We start from the raw sequence: 11,124 nt of genomic DNA on the forward strand, positions 1-11,124 counted from the left end.
TAAAGTTGCCAAAGAAAAATTGAAGTAATAAAGGTGGGAAACAAAACTAGAAAAACCACAATAGCAGAGAGGAAAAAATCAGAGTAAAATGCATTTCCAAGCTTTACGGAGAGGCACTGTGTAACTAATGTCGTTAACAAGGAAATCAGCATTCATATGTATAAAATATGATTCCAGACGATCAAGATGAGCTGATGTGACTGGGGGGGGGGAGGATAAATGCTGGGATTGTATTCCTAAAAACGGATTTTAGATTTTATATCACTTTCCTTTCGCCTCATTCACGTCTGCCTAGTCTTGAAAATGGGTGTCTATGATTATATCATATTTGTATATATTTGAAGCAAATGAAATTTTCATTTAGGTAATATCTTTCCGCTTTAGTTTCTTGGGATTATTTATTAGTTACATACTTTTATTTCAAGAAATCAACGCGCGTAACCAAAATAACTAAATTAACGCCGAGAGATAAAAATGTTTAAATTGTTCACCTGCGTTTACTACAACTTCTGTTGTAGATATATTTCATTAATGTATGGTTAAATAAATGTGAGTAAGTCTTGGGTAAAATTTATTCCTTAGGTCATTCAAAAAGCAGTTCGGGTGGAAATTCTCCAAGAGAAGGTTTCTCATTTTTATTGCATAACATTTATTCATACCGAGAAAGATATAGTTGAAATGCTAATGAGCTCTTGCTGAGTCGAAGAATTATATTTGTGTTTGCGTTATTCACCGAGAAAGTTCGTTCATATACCTGTTAAAGTTTAAAAAATAGAGATCTGTAGGCGCTTCTTTCTCGGAATCCAGTTTAGAAAGTTCAAAAACTTCTTAACTCCTTTGAGTATCATGGTTTTGGATTTTGTTCTTTTGCAAATTTTGTCATAAATTAAGTCTGTGAAGCCATTAAATTTATTACACGTTTTTTAAGATTTCATTATTTTTAACTTTTGCTTTTGAAGTACAGTTAAAAAGTCAATCGCAATGTTCTCTAAATGTTAATTAATTCACAGCGTTGTTCTTTTTTATATTTTCCTAACTTTCGCAGTATATTACGAAAATAAAAAGCTGTGAATGCCTAGTTTATTTTACGAATGAAATAAATTTTAAATTTTAGAAATTAATGTTATGTAAAGTGCGGAAAAAAAACGAATCACTCTCTATAACTTTTGATCTAATGATCAGATTTCTGCGTTCTTGGACTCAATCTTAATAGCTTGAGGGGGTGACCTCAAATATGCTAATTAATAAGTGCAGACGATATTTTAAGTTTCGAAATCAGACACAAAGATATACTTTCTTTGAATAAACATACTTTTTTTCCCTACAAATTCGAATTTCTGACTTTGCGTGCTATATACAGTGCGCTAATCATGCTCTATAGTGTAATTTAAGCAACTATTGAGTGCACTTATGCAATTTAAACAGCTATTGTATGTACTAATCGCTATATTTTAACAATTGTTGTTTACTAACCATGTTATTTAAGTAACGATTTTCTGTAATCGTCATGTAATATAAACAACCATAGTGTAGTTGTATATAGTACTAATCGTGTTATTGAACTATTGTTCTGTGTACTAATCTTGCTGTTTAAACAACTAATGTGGTTACTTATCTCGCAATTTAAAAACTACTGTGCTTACTAATCGTGTAATTTAAACAACGATTGCGTGTACTATTAGTGTAATTTAAAGAACTATTGCGTGCACTAATGGTGTAAATTAAACAACTATTTCGTTTAATAATCATGTTATTTTAGCAACGATTTTGTGCAATAATGGTGTAATTGAAACACTGTGCGTAATGGTCGTGAATTTCATGATGCTTTGTTGAAAAATTAATGATTGAATTAACAATAATTATTAAAGAAACAACCATTACAAAACTAAAATCTTCATTTGCGAAATTTTTTTTTACATATCCAAACTAATTTCAACCTTAATATAATGTACTCAGCATTTCTGTCCTGAAATTTATATTTAATTAATTATAAACACATCACAGAAAATAATTTTACGCATTTATGAATAAATTATTATATCGAATAAGGAAATCTAAGCATAACAATAATTAAAACTAATAATACGTTGCAAATATTTCACTTAAATCTCCTTACCATGAAATAAACTGACTTCTACCTGAAATATTAAGTATGAGAAAGCGTTGGAAACCTCTTGGGAAAATCTGAGAAGAATAGTAAACATTCTTAGTAGCAAAACACATTAAGGAATTGGCAGAAATTTTCTTCCATTGGAAATTTTGCGTGTGAGGTTCAAAAAAATAAGAAATTATGAATTCGTGAAACAATCTACTCTGTTCTAAAGGGGTGGAGCAGATATATATTTTTTTCTATCCACAACTCTAATCTAAAAATACTTAGAAGCACGCGATTTGGATGAGAAAAATATATTGAAAAGCAACGTAGTTTTCGCCCCATCTAGTTGACTAGAAGGTTACTAAATATTTACTACCGAAAAGTCAATACAATTTAGTTACCTTTTTTGAGCAGTAACCTTTGATTGACTAGCTATGGTATTGTTGAAGGATAGTCAAGTCCTTCGCTTACTGGTAGCTGATGAGGGAGGGGGAGAGTTATTATATCGTTTTCTTTTATTTTTTTCAGTAGGGGTTATTACGTCAGAATGTTTGCCATTGCAGATTGTGCGAATATTGATCTTTGGGGTAAAACTGTTTCAGAGAAAAGCCAATTTGAATTTTACTACTAACTTAAATAAGATTAACTTGTATTTTTAGAAAATAATTCTAAAAAGTCTCTTGAAATAACATTACTGAAATTCAGTAGAAATTATATCCTGAAAACAATACAGAAATAGTGTGCTTCATTGTATTCTATCTTTAACTCAAAGTATATCCTATGTTCATTTTGATAAAGACTTTGGTTTTAAAAACAACTACATCAATTTTAAGGAAAAAGCATTTGGATTTGGGCTAATGTTATGAAAAATATTAAACAAAACAAGTTCACTAGTATTTCTGGAATCTAATCATAGCTGGTACTCAAAATTCACTAAATTTACAGACCACTAGAATTATTGAACAGATTTTAATGAAATTTGAATAATACTGGAAAATTTTATGAGCTATCAATATTTAAGCATATGCAGATACAAAACAGGAAAAAAATTCACTGTCAAACGATATCCGTATAGCAATAGTTTAATGAATTATCAACATTTAAACACATGCTGATTCATTAATAATAATTATAATTAAACAGTCATAAGACAGACGCAAATAGACCCTTTTAAATTAGACCCTTTTCTGGGTCTATTTTAACAATGATAGGTACTCCAGATAATTTTCAATTCAGTTTAACGACATGGAAAACGCCTGAGCTGGTACTGAAATTTCCCACCACATGAACGAGAGTGCTTTCAGTTGTATGTATTTAAAATTAAGCAGAAACTATGTTTGCAATCGCACAAAACAAATTCAAACAAGATTAAGTTACAAAACTGAACAATTGTTTTTATAAGAAATCAAGATTCAAAGCAAGATTTCTTTTCGCGAAATGCTGCAGTATCAAGAATATTTTCGAATATATTAATCAGCAATGGGAACCGGAAATTCCAAATGCAACAAAGACACAATAGCAAAATTTATTTCGAAACGGAAAATAAACAAACAATGTAAACATAACATGTGTACGAACTTATTTTTAGTTTAAAATTTGTTTCGAATGTTTTATGCAGTGATATATAGGCTTTTTATTTCCATTCGTGATTTTTTTTTTCTTACATTAATGGCGAATTCTTTTCTTCGACAAAAGAAAGCTCATATCCACGGTTCCAATATATTTACTTTTTTCATTGAACAAGAATTTATATTTATGAGCCCTTCACGAAGAGAAAGATTCCATACACTCAAAATTTGGATCGAAATCACATCACCACTGTGGTCGTTCTAAGTTTTAGTGCTTTGAGAAAATAGAATCGAAGACCATTTTCTAAATCTCAGACGAGGCTTTGTTTATCACTTTTTAAATTCTTGACGACAAGGCTCAACGCAAAAATATTCTTAAGCAATAGAGAGAACAATTACAAATGGATGAGTGATGTTAAAAAGATAAAGAACCATGGAACTGTCACAAAAATGTTTTTCTTTAGCTAAAAATAAATAACAGTGCTGAAGCAAAATATCTTTTAGCCATTAAAAGTGAAAATAGATGATTTCTAAAACGCAAAATACACTCTCAGAAATAAGACTCACTTCGGACGATTCAGCAATCATTGAGCTGTATTTCGTTCGATTTTAGAATCATTTCGACACGGAATCACGTTATTTCCGACACAAAACAAACTCAAATATAAGACAAAATTGTTTCCTCAAATCGGAACTTCATCGCAGTGCATTCTGGGAGCTTGTTCTACTGTGTTATTTCTTGCTTCCTTCGCTTTTGTTACTTTGTCAACCAACCGTATGGTGGTCAGGGCACTTCCTCATGTCAGATAGGTCTATTTCGAATCCTGGTCAGGGGCATGGATATTCTTTTATTCTCCGCTTTTCTTACTATAGGAGCGACGTGAATTCTGATAATTGAGCGCTCCTGAAAAATCAGACTATACATCTGCTCTTCTGATAACCGAATCACTAATGTCTATATACGAAAGGACCTTGGAAAATTTTTTTTTTGTTTTTGACAAAATTAGTTTCTTCGAAAAGTAGACGATAGATATTTCGTTATTCTATTCCACTCGAAGCACATACAAGGAAACGGTTTCGTGAAAAGCAAATAAAGTTTCGCAAAATTTAATTATGTATTCTTAACAGTGTAGGCATGATTTTACAATGTAAAAAAAGATTCCATGGCGGCACTTGTTCACCTTAAAAAAGCAAACACTTTATATACAGTCTGCCTGGGGAAATAATTCCCCTTTGCCATTCACCTGAAGCAGTGGCGGTGACTATGGTTACGAGGTTTTATTTTATTATTATAACTGTCATTGAACAGCCAACCTAATTCTGAGTTTACGACTACCAATATTCAACTCCGTAGCCTTGTAATTTTCAACTCATTCCAGAAGTCAAGGGAACTCCTTAATCAAGTCTTGGGAGAAATTTGCCTTCGTGGATTACTTTTTGATGAAACTAACCAATATTTGCGTTACGTGGAGCGGAAAACCTTCCACAGTTAGTCTAACCCATGAGCCGTCAACCACTGAGGATATTTTTACGTCAGCACTGTGGTCGGTGCGATCCGGGGAGGATTTCTATAGACCAGCATTCACTAGGATCGAACCCTGATCCCTGGGAGCGAAGAGGAACAGAGAGGAAAAAAGCCCCTCTTTGAAATGCGATATTTCTTGTTTCCATAACAGCAGACTGCCTTAGACTGTGCAGCGAGGGGAGATCTTTCTATCGACAATCTATATCGGGTGTGGTTTCTTTAATTTTCAAATCTAAATCTTAAACATTTCAAATCCAACCCTAAAGTTACAGGAGCTTCTAATTCACACATTGGTAGTCATCTTTTCAAGTGAAACTAAACCGCAATTACGCTTGAAAAATAAAAACAATGCAACCATTCCACAGTTAGTTCAACGATTCAGGAACGAGGGTTGTATACGTCAGTTCGAACATAGACCACTATGGCAGCAGAAGTTTAATTGTGCTGGCATCCACCATGCACACAATGCTCGATTGATGAGATATTTTCATACTTCACAGCAGTCAAACATCATAACATTTTAAAACACTGTCTCCTCATTTACAGGGATCCACCATGCACACAATGCTCGATTGCGATGAGATGTTTTCATACTTCACAGCAGTCAAACATCATAACATTTTAAAACACTGTCTCCTCATTTTCAGGGATAGAGCTGATTTTTTTCTTCTTTTTTTTTAAGTGACAGCAAGGCGTAGGTAGCTACTAACACATCATCTGATCAGTCAACGATTATGTGAAAAGCAAAAATTTGCACATTGGATTAGCCAGCCCGATCATCTCATGTTACACTTTATCGAGCATGCCTGGAGTGCTATTGTAAAGGTAATTGAAACTCGCAATCCCCGCAAAAGCCAGTCAATGGTTGAGCGAGGGAGAGTTATGTTTAAATATATGTTTACCCTCGTTTCTATTCTTTTCGATATCTTATAATTTTTACTTGATTTTTGTTTCAACTAAAAATTATCTTGTAATTTTCACTTGGTTTTTTTTTCCACAAAAAATTATCTTGTAATTTTTACTTGATTTTTTTTTTAACTAAAAATTATCTTGATTCAAAAATTTGAAATGTTCTAAAATTTTCTTGAATTAGCTAAAGTAATAATTTAAAAAAAAAATCACGCATTATTAAATTTTGCATCTTCGATCGAAAAAAAAAATCATCAATTTGGAAAAGTTGTTATGGAATCGTTGATGAATAAATCTTACGCTTAAAAAAGAAATAAGTCGCCAAGAAAGGGGTGAGAAAAATGTAAAAAAAATTGGAACACGTATAGCTTAATAAAAGGGAATAGCCTGTTACGCGAGAGAATAGCCGTGATGTATAAAAGCTAATATCCTGTTCCTCTCACCCCTCCTGGGAAATTACTAAAAAGAGAAATATTTTTAACGTCGTCTTCTAACGATATAACTTTATTACCGTACCGTTAGAAAATGCTCCTTGTTAAAGATTGGTAACTTCTAAGCCGCTTATGGAATGAAATAAGTATATATTTTTTTTTCTTCTAGTGATGATTTCTTAATTTAGAATCAATTAAGTGAGAGATTACTGTGAGCAGTGGCCCATGTTCCCACGGAGCGACGCATTCTTTTTCTCGCTTCTCAAATTAATGGAAATCATTTTTAAAAAAAATATATTTTTGCATGATATTTGAACCGTGACAAAATATGCAATTTTAAATTAGTGTTTGTAAATTAAGGATTAGGTTTTTAAAAAAATTTTGTATTGATAGATAAAAATAATTTTTAGCATTTAATGTATGTCTGTTATGAGATTTTTCTTAATAAGCTGAATTGTTTGTATGACTTTTTATTATTTTAATTATGTTTGAGAATTGCTGAGAAGATTGGAAATTACTACTTTAAAAAAAATGACTTGGAGAAGATTATTTATTTGCTCAAATAAATGTTTTGGTTTTTGCTAAATTATTAAAAAATTTTTAAGTACTGTTTTTATATTTGGGTTGTTTTAAACAGAAGAATTAAAAGACATTGATTAGCTAATCCTTCAATAAATTGTAATTTTTTTTAGCTGTTTTTATCTTTTGGATTAGTTTCACTATTATCCATTTTTTCTTTTCCGAACAATTCTCAACCAATTTTTGGAAGTTTTTATTTAAATATGACGTAATTTTTTAGCTTTTTGACACAAAATATTATCCACTAATTCTCCAAAACTCGATAGGTTTATTTTTCTTCTGATTTTTAAAGCACTTATTTTTTATTGCAGATTGTAAAAAATGAATGCTTTGAAAAAAAAATTCTCTGCGTAATGTGTAATAATTAAAATAAAGAAAATATTCATGTTTTTTCCCTAACTCCAGAACTATTAGACCAATTTAAATAAAATTTAGTATGAAGATAAGTTGGAATATTATAAACGAAATAACCATTCAACAATTATGAAACGCCTAAATTTGTAATAACTGGGGCCCTGAATTTGATGACATTAGATATTTTTTTAATTTCTTTTTTATTTCGAACAATTTTTTTCTATTTAAAAATATTTTTTCTGAATTTTCAGTATGTTTTTTCAAATTTTAGAGCATTTATTCGTTTTTATTAATTGTTTTTATTCATTATTATAACTTATTATTCTTTAAATGAGATTTTTTGCTTTTTTAATTGGGGAAAAAGGAAAAAATGAGATTCGTTAAAACGTGAAATTTGGTTAAGAGAGGTTCATTAATTTATTTAAATGTTAATTTATTCAGACGTTTTTTTCCCTAAAAGATTTAATACATATTTTCAACGAGAGTGTTTATGACTTGTTATTGCTGAATTAAAAAGGAAACAACCTATTTCTTTGCTGCTTCGTATTGACTTTTTCTTCTAGGAATCTGTTTCTAAGAAAGTAGTACTTAGAAAATATTTTTAAAATATTTTCTTACAGCAAAACATCTTGAGACCTTTTGTTAAAATCTCTTCTTCGTTCGATATTTTTTTTTATAGAACGTAATTATGTAAATCTCTAGAAAATTTTCCAGGAAAATCAATCTAAATTTATAAAAGTTTAATAAATTAAACATAGCTTTTCCTTTTGGATTTCTGATTCTAAATGTCGAAGCAATTAAAGTAAAATACTTCAAAATTATTTTTAACGTTATCAATTTACATCGTGAGAAATATTATTTTTAAAAGCGCTTTATTTATTGCTTGAAAATATTGATATTGTTTTTGCTTTACAAAACTTTTATAGATACAATCTTAATAAAAATACTAGTGAAGCATTAAAATAAAAATTAAAATTTTATTCTTTCTTCTATTTGCTTGTGACTTTAAAGAATCGAATATTGTCTCATATATCATCTTAAAGTACTTCGAAGAATTATTCTGAATTAAAAAATATGTAAAGCTTTAGTCTTGATTATATATATATATATATATATTACACGCACGAGCTTGTGTGAATTTATTTAAAAATGCATGTATTCTTTTGAAATTTCTTTGGTTGTTCCCTTTAACTCTTTGAACTCAATTAAAAAAAAAATTTTTTTTTCTCCTTTTTCTTTTATTTTTAAAACGAAAATGGCAGACTTTAACTCAAACTGAAATGAAGGAATAAATATTAATAATGTGGTCCTATGTTAGGCTGTGTCCAACATGTGACCACCAAAACAAATTTATAATGTTTAATTAAGTAAGTCCACATAGGATCACATAAGGCTTAAAGTTCTACGAAAAGTTTCTGTGAAACATTAAAATTAGAAAAAATAAAAATGCAATCTTTAAAAATTGGATTTGCTAATATTTCATGCAACTGAAAATAATTTGCTTCAAAATTAGTAAATTTTATTTTAAAATAAAGGATTCCTGCTGACTTTTAAACTCTTCACTTTTTTTATTCATCAATTTAATTGGATATCTTACCTTTCCATTTTTCATAATTAAAGAACTAAAATAGTTTCTTATAAAAAAAAATCTTAAGTTGAAGTATAGTAAAATACCTATGATATATGAAGGGCTAATTATGAGCTATATTTTTAAATTATGGATAAGATTTTGTCTTTACTGTGTTGTTATCAAGAGGAAATTCCGGAAACGTGTCTGGAAACAGTACAAAAAAACAATTTTATGAAATAATGCAATCTTTTCAAAAAGTATGTATTATTACTATATTGCTCTAAATCTATCATAGTTATTTCAAATTTAAGGCTTTTTTTTCCTTTAAGAAATATTGTTCTAAAGTTTAATAAAATAAAAAAATTAAATGAAAAATCTCCTCATGGGGGGGGGACCTTCAAAGCGTCAAATACTTACAAAAAATTTTTTATTGTTTGAAAAAGTTTTTGTTTAAATTTTTGGTTAATTTTTTTTTTAAAAATGAATGCAATAAAAATATTGCACTATATTTAAAAGTAATTCAAGCCTCACATGAAAAGGTTTAAATGAACAAAATAATAAAATTAGTCTAGCTTTGACTTGCATCACTTTTACTTTCAGCACTTCTAACGTCAAATTGAATTAGCTAAGTTTGCCCACGTAAGAGCGGCGTTGTGAATAAAATTTGATGAATTCTTACTGAAAGATAAAAATATACACGAATACTTAAAGAATTCAAAAGTTTAAAAAAAAATTACATAAATCACTTGAGCAAACATGAAAAAGAGCACTTCCTTTCGAAATCAAAAAGCGTTTAACTAAAGAAAAACAGAGTTTTTAAAAATCTTATTTCAATTACTTTTACTAACGAATAATACGGCTTTGAAATTCAGGCCCTAATAGAAGTCTTGTTATGTTGTGAAAGACTTTAGATTTGAAAGCGTTTTCCATTATAACAACGTAAAAATCTTGAGCTGCATGATTTACAAGTCACATTTTAAAGTAAACTACCTTTCCGTAAATAGACTTTGGAATGAAGAGATTTTTTGATGTTTTTTATTTTTTATTCCCTTTGAACATTCTGTCTCCAAGACTGACGTTGCCTTAAATATTTACTGGCTCTTTATTTTGCTCTGAAAGAGATTTTCTCTTTTCATTTAGCCATATTAGAGTAGCCAGTCTAAAAGTAGGGTTAAAATTTGAATGAGGTACGGTAAAAAAAAAATCGCACAGCTAAATTCTAAGGGATATGCTTAGATTACTTAGTAGTTGTTTATAGATTTTCATTACTTTTTTTTAAATTTGAAAGTAACACAGAGTAGGGATATAGGGGAGAGTCTGGTAGCCCCGCCCACTTAAGGAGTATTGCTTATATTCCTGTATAATATTGAGTAATAATCAATATTTTTTTATCTTTCCATTATTTTACCATCTAATTAAATAATGCAAAAAGAAAAAACCAGAAAAAGAATAGTTTAACTTAAAAAAATAGAAATTTAAAAAATTCTTTTCAGCTCTTTTCAAAATGTGTCGGGTAGCCCCGCCCAGTTACAGAAATCATGTTTTTTGACTGTTTTGTCAGATGTAAATGAAAGTGACCAATGTATTGACAATAGATAAACCTATTTTATCATTTTTATCACGAAATTATTTTATTTATTACATATTTATATACTTTTAGTGAATTCTATCATTTAATAACAACAATATTTGTTGTTAAAAATGCATAAAACATTCAAATTTGAAGCAATAAAATAATAATCTTGGCAACCGTACATTTATCGATGAAATAAAATTGGGCGGTGATACCCGACATTCATGTGAGCGGGGCTACCCGAAATCCTTTTTTATTGTAAATTTGTAAATTAATTTATTGTAAATTTGCAATTTTTCACATATAAACTTCTTTCTTCGTGCAAATAAAACTTAAGACTACATGCTTTAATGCTGTATGTATAGAAAAAATTATTTTTTTTGTATTAAAATGAAGTTTAATCGAAACATTCAACCGATTTTTCTTAATTTCATGACTACTGTATTCAACATATTTTCAAAACTATTGTTTACCATGTTAACAGCTGCATAAATACTTTTTGCAGTACATGTTCCTTAAG

The 11,124-nt window shown here is 29.4% G+C and overlaps 1 protein-coding gene across 4 annotated transcripts in view; it reads left to right on the top strand.

Annotated features, from left to right (window-relative positions):
- Positions 1-11,124, top strand: part of LOC107436212 (leucine-rich repeat-containing protein 24) — a 228,067-nt gene that overhangs the window by 137,679 nt on the left and 79,264 nt on the right. For 2 of the 4 annotated variants that reach the window (XM_043046959.2, XM_043046960.2), the window contains one exon: positions 5,871-6,013. The exons of the other annotated variants lie outside the window; for them this stretch is intronic. The gene's annotated coding sequence lies outside the window, so the exon portion shown is untranslated. The remainder of the gene's footprint in view (positions 1-5,870; positions 6,014-11,124) is intronic. 4 annotated transcript variants of the gene reach the window in all.

This window comes from Parasteatoda tepidariorum, chromosome X2, assembly GCF_043381705.1.
Source record: "Parasteatoda tepidariorum isolate YZ-2023 chromosome X2, CAS_Ptep_4.0, whole genome shotgun sequence".
In the NCBI taxonomy this organism is placed as follows: domain Eukaryota; kingdom Metazoa; phylum Arthropoda; class Arachnida; order Araneae; family Theridiidae; genus Parasteatoda; species Parasteatoda tepidariorum.